General features: G+C 45.0%; 1 protein-coding gene across 1 annotated transcript in view; it reads left to right on the top strand.

The window, feature by feature from the left end:
- The first annotated feature begins 6,054 nt into the window (after positions 1-6,054).
- EMC4 (ER membrane protein complex subunit 4) overlaps positions 6,055-10,380 on the top strand; it is a 30,151-nt gene continuing 25,825 nt past the window's right edge. Inside the window, exon 1 of the mRNA XM_075212625.1 lies at positions 6,055-6,193. The gene's annotated coding sequence lies outside the window, so the exon portion shown is untranslated. The remainder of the gene's footprint in view (positions 6,194-10,380) is intronic.

Below are 10,380 nucleotides of genomic sequence, written 5' to 3'. Positions count from 1 at the left end.
AGGAGGATTTCAGGCGACACATGCGCAGAAGTGATTCGTCACGTGCGTTCAATTGTGACAGTCACCTGATCTACTTGCGTATTTTTTTCCACATAACTTTATTGATACTACATGTACTACGTGCATGCTGACATGCTCCTTTTCATCTGAGACGCAAAGTGTGAACTGTAATATATTTTGAGGCACTTTGAGCAGATGCATGTCAATGGTACCGTCTGGTCAAACCTCTGAGCCCTACAATCCTAAAGAAGTTCTGCTTATCTTTATTATATTTATAATATCAATTTTCAATTTGAAATTCTCTTTAAAATGTACAACAAAACTAAAATAGCAATTATAATAATAATAATAATAATATTAATAATAATAATAACAAGTGAGGACATAGCCCTCGAGATTTTAGGCATACTAACCTACTCTGGGATCCTCTCCGATCCCATCCATTTTTATAGTGAATGGGGTAAGATCATAATTGCCAACTCTCCCGTAATGTCCGGGAGACTCCCGGGAGAGTGTGGCAATCTCCCTGATCTGCCCACTTCCTAGTGAAGTGGGCAGAATTCGGTTCAAATGCCGCGATTTACCGGGAAAATGATGTAATTTTCGGAGCCCCGCCCCCTGCATGCCCACTTTCCCCGGCAGGCTCCGGGATCATACTTGCCATAAGTTGGCAAGTATGGGTAAGATGGGGGTCTTGATGTGATTCACTACAAATTGTGTTATCATGGCCCCTCCCACTGGTGTGCTATGATGGCATGGCATCGTGAAGGGGGGCTGTGATGAAGCAAATTGCAGGGAACAAGATAACTAAAAAGCCTAGGCAAGTATGATTTGGGACCTGCATTGTATAGCCACCAAATATGTTTTGGTCTCCAGAAAAGGGTCAATATTGTCTATCTCCCTGTATTGTAGATTGGTCATTAGGATTCTTTCTGTATTGAATGCAGCCCACTAGAATGTTCTCTGTATTGTATACTGGACAATAGTATACTTCCCAACTTTCACAATTTAGGGTTGACAGTCCCGAAATTAAGGGATCTGCCCAGACATCAGAATCGAGGAGTCATAATTGTATGTAAATTTGTCCCAAAAGTAGGGAGTTCGAATGCTCTCTGTATTGTATATTATTTAGAGGCCACTCAAACACTTTGTGTATTGTACAGACATCTCTATAATGCTTTTTATACTGCATATTGGGTCACTCCATGTCAGTTCAACCAAGGTTGTCCACCACCCATCTCAGATTTCTACAAAAAAATTTTAGTTAAGAGAGGACGTCAAACCAACTATTTCTGCCAAATATCTCAACTGTCTGACAATTAGTTGATTATTGATTTTTCAATTTATTAAATAATTTACTAATCGCAGTTTCTTTATCCAGTTTATTTGAAGTATTACGGGTTTTTATTAAGGAATCAATACACAATTTGGACCCCTAAGGTAACTCTTCCTCCTAAATCCAAGAATCCGAACGAAATTACTTTTTCTGCCTCATGTTTTGCGTTACATCAAAAACACAGGTTTTTCGAATATAGTTAAAAATGCTAGATTCAATTGACATTAGGGATCCCATTTTTGTTTTTGAGGGGGGGGGGGGGGTGTTTAAAAAAAAGTATAAATTACTACCACAAAAAAAATCAGCCGGGTACTCTCTTTCATAGTGGAGAAAAAAAATAATGAAGTTGATGTTCGATTACGGTTGTACCGCATACATAATTTACACATTGTTAAAAACCATACCAAAATAGCTCAAGTAGTTTAGAGACAAAAAGGAGGAGAAAAATGGGGTGATGGTTGAAGAGACAGGCTGGATCGAAATATAGTTTCTTTAGAATTAGTGAGATGAGTGAAAGTTTATTGGTGGTTCCTACTGAGAAATAGGGGGTGGACAGAACACACCTATCACACTAGGTTAACCCTAAACTGAGCAATAAAACACACCCATGGAGACTTGGCGCACTAGTCTTAATAACAGTTTCTGAATGACTAGTCTAATACCCCATTCATACTGCACTAAAAATCCGGGTTTTTGCCGGGGCAAGCCCAGACGACCCGGGTTTAGGCGCAGTATGAATGGTGTCAGTGAAAAATCCCGGGTCTAAAAACTTGTGATTTAAACCCGGGACTTTTGGTGGGCTAATTCCCGTGTCGACCCTGGTTAGCCTGCAGTATGAATGGTGCGAATTGGGTTTTTCTACCCGGGTCTCACAGAAAGAAGCTGATTGGGTGTCTGGGACGCTTGAGGATGACGTCATCGGCATGCTGCTGCAGAAGAGTGGAGAAGGATTGAGAGAAGCATTGGATATGTCACATTGGATGGAAGAAGAGGTCAGAGAGTTGCTAAATATAAGAGGGGAGGAAGAGATAAGAAGACAAATTACAGGGACTGTAAAGAATGCAACCGTTTATTAAAACATTGCAAAAATCATGACACAACGTGGAAAAAAGAACAGCCAACAACAGGAACAAATTAAAATCTCTCCGTAAACAATATGCAAAAGTCCATGATAACAACCATCGCAAAAGCGGTGCTGGAGGATGGAATGGACGTTCTACGGACAATGCAAAATGGTGTTTGAAAATTCAGCATTTTCAAATCCCATTGAATCCCATCTTCATCTAGTTGCCGGGATGCTCCTACTCCTCCAGAAAGCAGTCAGTCTAGCCAGCTCGCAATGGTGACTAGCGACGAGTCAGTAGAGGAACATGCTGATTTGGAGTGGTCCAACAGTGCAGAAGACTCAATCAATCTGTCCGCAGGTGAATTTCAAGGTTCGCAACCTTTGACATCAGCACAGGCTGCAGCAGATACGCAGTCCATTCAAGAGACACAACCGTTGTCAGCGAACCAACCTTTGCAATCAGTGCAGAGCACAATGTTACATTAAAACAGTAAGTTTCTTAATTTGTGAATGAAATAAATTAAATTTATGAAAGTAAAATTACTAAACTAACAACTAGGCAACAATATATATATTGTTATTTAAAGTTAAAAAAAGGTTTGTGATCTAAGCAAACACTGAAAGTGTAGACTTTCACTGCTGTTTGCAAATATGGGTGCGCACATTTATATATTTTTTTACTATTGTTAAATTTTTGCGTTTTTTGCAAATCAGCACTTTATATAGGTACATATTATTATTATTATTATTATTATTATTATCATTTATTTGTATGGCGCCACAAGGTTTCCGCAGCGCCGTACACAGTACAAACAGTAGACCAAAACAGGGTGACAAAGTACAGAACAATAAACACAAAGTACCAATGCTTCAGGAACTCCAGGGAGACATATGGAGTAAAGACAGAGCAGAAGAACCGGTATGGAGACAGGAGGGGAGGGGTGCCCTGCTCATAAGAGCTTACATCCTAAGGGAGGGTGAAACAAAAACAGGCACGAAAGGAAGCCAGTGCAGCAAGGGGGAGAGAAGAGCGGGGCCAGGGGAGAGAGGGAGAACGAGAAGAGTGGATGAGGGGTTAGGTGGATGTTTGGTAGGCTTTAAGGAACAGGTGGGTTTTAAGTGCCCGTTTGAAGGAGCACAGGTTGGGAGTGAGACGGATGGAGTGATGGAGGTCATTCCAATGCAGGGGGGCAGCCCGAGAGAAGTCCTGGATTCTAGAGTGGGAAGAGGTAATCAGAGTGGAGGAGGGCGACAGTCATTGGCCGAGTGCAGGGAGCGGGCAGGAGAAGTTCTGGATTCTAGAGTGGGAAGAGGTAATCAGAGTGGAGGAGGGCGACAGTCATTGGCCGAGCGCAGGGAGCGGGCAGGAGTGTGATTGGTGAGGAGGTTAGAGATATAGGGGGCAGTAGACTGGGAGAGAGCTTTGTAAGTGGTGGTAAGGAGTTTGAAAAGGATCCTGTAGGGGAAGGGGAGACAGTGTAAGGCGTGGTAGAGAGGGGAGGCAGAGGAGGAGCGGCGTGAGAGAAAGATGAGTCGAGCAGCCACATTGAGAACAGAGCGGAGGGGGGCTAGAGGGGAGAGGAAATGTGTACCATTTAAGAAATAAAACAATATTTTGAATAAAAATATTTTCTTTACTAATCCCTTGTCTGCTCTACTCAATAATGGAGAACAGATTGGCAGTGATGGTGGTACGAATGAGTTCTGCAGAGGTATTTGTGTGTTCTAGCTCATAACTTGTAGAGTCCACAGAAAGCTCTGACAGTTCAGAGTCCTGTATATTCCAATCTGGTAGAAACAGCTCTTTCTGTATTTCACAAATATAAACACCGCCAACGTCCTTTCAATCGTCCAAAGGCATTTTCTACCACCAGCTGAGCTGAGGGTATGGGTGAACTGAATTTGTTCCGCAGACAGTTGATGTTGCTGTGTAAAGTCCTTTATCAACCATCACCGCAAAGGGTAAGCTGCATCCCCGATGATGTGTACTGGGATCTCCACACCATTCACAAACTTTGATCTCTGAAAAGAAATGTAACACCTTAAATTTCAGTAGTGCTATACAGAGAATATTGGAACATTTAAAATAATTAGTACACCTATTAATCTTTCAATTTATAATGTCTAGCTCCAAATAAAAAACAAACATGAACACGCTACCCAAATGTTGGTTACAGAACACAATACACCTGCTGGTATATGTTTTAAGTGTATTTTGAAAGCGGAACATCTAGAGAGAAACCGGTGCAGTAAATACCAAAAAAAATACATGAATGTATTATCTAGCTGAGGAAAACATCATCCAACAAAATATAGATATTTACCTCTCTAGGGAACAACCAGCCATCTTGTCTGTCCTCTGCAATCTGGTACAGATCTGAATTGGCCAGAACACTGGCATCATGGGAACGTCCAGGCCAGCCAATAAAGACATCTGTTAAACTGAAAATAAAATATATTTACCTTTGTTTTACAATACATATCATAAGACACAGTCACATTAAACTAAAAAATTATGCTTACCAATAGTTTTGGTCAACTACAGCCTGCAGAATGAATGCCAGCCATTGCTGTTGTAGTAATCCGCAGGGCCGCCATCAGAAACTGTGGGGCCCAGTACTAATTAATCTGGCGGGCCCCCCCTTGGTCCAATACTAATTAATCTGGCAGGGCCCCCCTCCCCATATATGTGCACCCCTCCATCTTCGCCATACATGCGCCCCCTATCCCTCATCACAGTACATTCCCTCCCACTCCCTCGTCACAGTAAATGTTCCCCTCCCCCCAAAGTAAATGTTCCCCTCTCCCCTCCCCGCAATCACAGTAAATGTTCCCCTCTCCACCCCACAGTTAATGTCCCCCTTTCCCCCCCCCACAGTTAATGTCCCCCTCTCTCCCCCCTATAGTTAATGTCCCCCTCCACCCCCACACAGTTAAGGTCCCACTCTCCCTTCCCCTTCCATAATTAAGGTCCCCCTCAACCTCCCTTCCACAATTCAGGTCCCCCTCAACCCCTCTTCCACAATTAAGACCTCCCTCAACCCCCCTTCCACAATTAAAGTCCCCCTCCCCCCCCCCTTTCCACAATTCAGGTCCCCCTCAACCACCCTTCCACAGTTAAGGTCATCCTCAACCCCCCTTCCACAATTCAGGTCCCCCTCAACCCCCCTTCCACAATTCAGGTCCCCCTCAACCCACTTCCACAATTAAGGTCCCCCTCAACCCCCCTTCCACAATTCAGGCCCCCCTCTCCCCCCCTTCCACAGTTAAGGTCCCCCTCTCACTCCACAGATCAGGTCCCCCAGGTTCTCCCTCTCCTCCCTCCCTCCACAGTTATGGTCCCTCGGGCTCTCCCTCCCCCCCCCCTTCAAAAAAATAATAGATTATTTACTTACCTTCTCCGCGATGCTGCAACTCTGCCTCCCAGTCACTGATACACTGGGAGTGCGGTGCGCGGTGATGATGTCACCACGCTGCGCTCCCAGCCTATCAGAGTCTGGGAGGCAGAGCTGCAGCATCACGGAGGAGAAGGTAAGAAAAAAAAAAAAGTGGGAGGCACGGTCGGTGACTGCGGGGCCCGGACAGTCCAGGGAGTCTGGACAGACGGAGAGGTCTGTCTGGGCCCCTCACAGCAGTACTGGCCGTACACCCCTGATGGCGGCCCTGGTAATCCGCAGGGTTGTCTATGGGGGCAATGATAGGGATGTGTGTCCCGTCGATTGCTCCACCACACTGTGGATATCCATGTCACAGTAATCCAGTGATGGTGTCATCCAGTCGCTGTCCTTCAGGTAAGGAGATGAAGCGATGGTAAAGGGCTTCCAGCAATGCCTTGGTGACTTCATGCACTAGAGTGCAAACTGTGGATATCCTAACTCCAAACAAGCAGGAGATTGTGCGGTATTCGCCTGGGGTAGCATACCACCACAACACAGCTGCTAGCCTGCTACTTGGTGCAATGGGCTCTCTGAAGTTTGTGACTGTTTAGAAAGTGCTGGGATGATAAGGTCCAGTACATACTGAAATGTCCCATGTGACATACGAAAGTGTGCCATCCACTGCTGGTCCTCAAAAGATTCCACAGTAGACCAGAAAGCTTCTCAGTGGCTGCATTCTCTGGCACACATTGTTCGGTCAGTCGCAGCACTGAATCTCAATATGGAGGAAATGCTGGCCCTGAGAAAAGCTCTCCTCCTGTGCATATGCAGATGCCGAGTATTGTACCTCTGTGCCAGAAATTGCTCCTTTCTCCTCCTGAAATGACACTGTGTAAGGTAGCACAGTGTTAGCAGCTGCATCGAGCTCTCATTTGCTGTATAAATCAGCAAATAAACATGAACTCCGGGCTACACAAAAGTGACTCGTCGGCCATGATTAAAGCAATGCTGTAAACAGTCACCACCCACTTTGACCTCATCTTTGTGGTCAAAAAAACTAGTCCCCTTTAAATGATCTCAGTATATTTCAGCCAATAAAAGCGCCTCTTGTGTTGACTCGCACTTATTGCCAGGGCAGACCGGGAAATTCCAGGGTCCAAGGTGCAGTGTGAACAGGGTCTCTGATCTGGGACGCTCTGTGCCTCAGGAAAAACTTGGCTTGAAAAACCCGGGAAATTGCAGGGGCAGCAGTATGAAAGCGGTATAACTGTGCCACTACTATCTAACAAGATGTGGTGTAATGAAACAGAAATCCCATTGACAGTGCCGTAACTAGCCATTTTAGTGCCCTGGGCGAGACAGGAACCCGGCGCCCCCCATCTAAGTGGGAGTGTCAATTGTCGAGTGGGCGTGGCTAGCTCTTTACAAGTTCTAGACCGCACTGAAACCCCCTCCCTCCCCATTCTTCACGGCCTGGCTTTGTAAGGATCTTTATGTAATAAGCCTCCATAGAATCAAAGTACTTTAAATGCAGCTATCACATGCTAGCTGTATAAAAAATGAATTGGTTATTGAAATAAAACTCACTGAAACAAATTAAAACATAAATGTAACGGTACGATCTGTATCACACTGCCCCTTCATCCCACTGTGCCCTCCATCACAGTTTCTCCTTTATCACACCGTGCCATGGAGCCATCTTTATCACATTGTGCCCCCTTATCACCATCACACGAAATTAACAATTATATATATATATATATATATACACACACACACACACACACACACACACACACATACAATATAAAGAGCCTCCTAGTGTCCGCCATACCTTACAGAGAGCATTCCTGTGACCACCATACCTTACAGAGAGCATTCCTATGATTGCCATACTATACAGAGAGCATTGCTATGATCATCATACAATACAGAGAGCATTCCTGTGACTGCCATACAATACAGAGAGCATTCCTGTGACCGCCATACAATACAGAGAGCATTCCTGTGACCGCCATACTATACAGAGAGCATTCCTATGACCGCCATACTATACAGAGAGCATTCCTATGACCGCCATACTATACAGAGAGCATTCCTATGACCGCCATACTACAGAGAGAGCATTCCTATGACCGCCATACTATACAGAGAGCATTCCTGTGACCGCCACACTATAGAGAGAGCATTCCTATGACCGCCACACAATATAGAGAGCATTCTTGTGACTGCAATACAGATAAATACCTCACCTGAAATTAATAGACCCCACCATTAAATTAAAAAGCCCCATCAATAAATTAAATTGACCCACCAGCACCCCACAAATAAAATAGTACCCATTAAATAATTCGCCCCCACCTAAACGTCACCATTAAACTAATAGCCTACCTCCCACCCATGTACTAAGACACCCAACCTCCCTACCCTCATATAACACATTATATTAATACATCCCCCGTCCCTCACACATTATGGCAGCATACCCCTCCTTCCCTCATAAAGCATAGCAGCATCCCCCCTCCATAATAGCAGCTTACATCCCCCGCCTTCCCTCCATAATTGCAGCTTACATCCCCCTCCCTCCCTCCATAATAGCAGCTTACATCCTCCATCCCTCCATAATAGCAACACACATCCCCCTTCCCCTACTTTGAAGCTTACCTTCTTTATTCCTGACCAGCCGTCCTGCCTGGCTCCTCTCTGCTTCTCTGCTGCCTAGCAACGTCATGACATCAGATGCTGAGGCAGAGGACAGAGTTCAGAAGGGGGTGGAGCCGGGTGCCAGCTGCCATTTTGGATGCGCCGGGCGGCCGGCAGTCTGAATCTGAGGTCTGTTTAATTTTTTATTTTTTTTTCACTCCTCACACAGAGGCCGGTGCGGGCGGGCACTGCGCCCCCTTGGGACTGCGCCCTGGGCGGCGGCACCGCCCGCACCGGCCTCGTTACGGCTCTGCCCATTGACAACAACACACAAACAGAGAATCCTGCACACCGCATCTTATTGAAACAAAGACCCTAAAAGGATTGAGCAAAGGCACATGAAGGCCTGGTGGTGGCAGAGTCTGTGGCCTGTGTGTCAGGGCCTGGTGTTGGTAATGGTCGGATATGGGGTGTGGTAATAGTCGAGCTGAGTGTGGCAGGGCCTGGTGCTGATAATGGCTGGACTTGAAGCCTGGTATTGATAGGCAGTGTTACAAAACCCTTGTTAAATTATCAGAACCAATCTTGACAAGAGCTTAACTTATAGCAACCCCTGTTGCAATGGAACTCGATATATTCGCTGATACTTGATTATTCCCAAGACTTCATTTCAAGTAGTGTTAACAAGTGTTGGTTGGTACAATAGGATACAAGCGAAGGTAACAGACTGACCTGAGAGAACCACAATCGCTAGGATAGGGGCTCCAATAGGATACCTATTGGTGTACCTATTCCAGCAGCAGGTATGGATGATGGGACAGGAAGGATGCAGTTCAACTAGTATTATTCATGGCAGTAGAGAGTGCTAAGTATTGTGCAAATCAATTATGTGCAAGTTGCAATTCCAGTGCTGGCCACTGTGGCAGTGTAGAGCAGTACAATTGCTGATAGTACCTGACAAAGCAGTAGCAGTAGGGAAAACAGCAGCATTAGTAATGACAGGCACAACAATAGTGAGCTTTTCTGCCAAATGACTAATCAAAAGAATAGCAACCATGGAGATAGGAAAGCACCAGTCTATAAACAAGGCGTGCAAAATCCAGAGAACAAAACAAATGGTAGAGCAGAAATTAATGTGCAAAATGCAAACATTGGTCCAGGTATCAAATAGGATAATCAGGGTCATAGACTAAGGTTCAGTCCAGGCAGCAAACATGATAAACAGGGCACAACTAAGAGTCAGATACCAAAAAGCAGAAAGGAATCAGAACAGTACAGAGCATGAGCATGGAAATGCTGGTGTGTGAACACTATAACCATTAAGATGTTTTTTATTATTCAGGTAATTCTTTTTATAGTATAAGGCACCAATGAGAATAAGGTCAGGGTCAGCCTCCAGGTAACATATAATCATGTGAGTACAATCACTATAAAAAATCATAGCAGCACCCATGAGAGATACCAAAACACTGCTTAGAAATGCACTCACCTGCTCTTAGGGACAAAGCAAATATGGAGCAGTTACCCAGTCTAGTCGCTTGACAGGAGCCAGGAAAGGGCATAGCGATTGTTCTTTTGATTCCCTGTTTCTTGAAGATCCATTATTGTTTTCCTGCTTCATTTACAACTGGACTGTTCGCCTTGTCGTCTTCTTCTCATCACCGCCTGTTGAATTCGCCATCTTTTTTCGCCTTAGCGCCACCAGTTGATCTTGCTGTTTTGTTTCTTCTTGATGCTGCCTGTTGGTTCTGTTGACTTATTTTTTGTCTTCTGCATTCTTCTCACTGGAACCTGCACCATCGCACTGCTCAACCCAAGCAGAGTATCTCTTTACACAGCCGCTCAGAGGGGGCCGGCTGATGATCACCTATTGGCTTGGCTTGCCATGGCAAGCCCTGGTTGTTCCATTCTTGTGAGTCCCAATTGGCTCACTTCGACAACCCCTGATTGGTACAAAG

This window comes from Mixophyes fleayi, chromosome 1 (genome assembly GCF_038048845.1).
Source record: "Mixophyes fleayi isolate aMixFle1 chromosome 1, aMixFle1.hap1, whole genome shotgun sequence".
In the NCBI taxonomy this organism is placed as follows: Eukaryota; Metazoa; Chordata; class Amphibia; order Anura; family Limnodynastidae; genus Mixophyes; species Mixophyes fleayi.
This window is presented reverse-complemented; position numbering and strand designations above follow the sequence as displayed.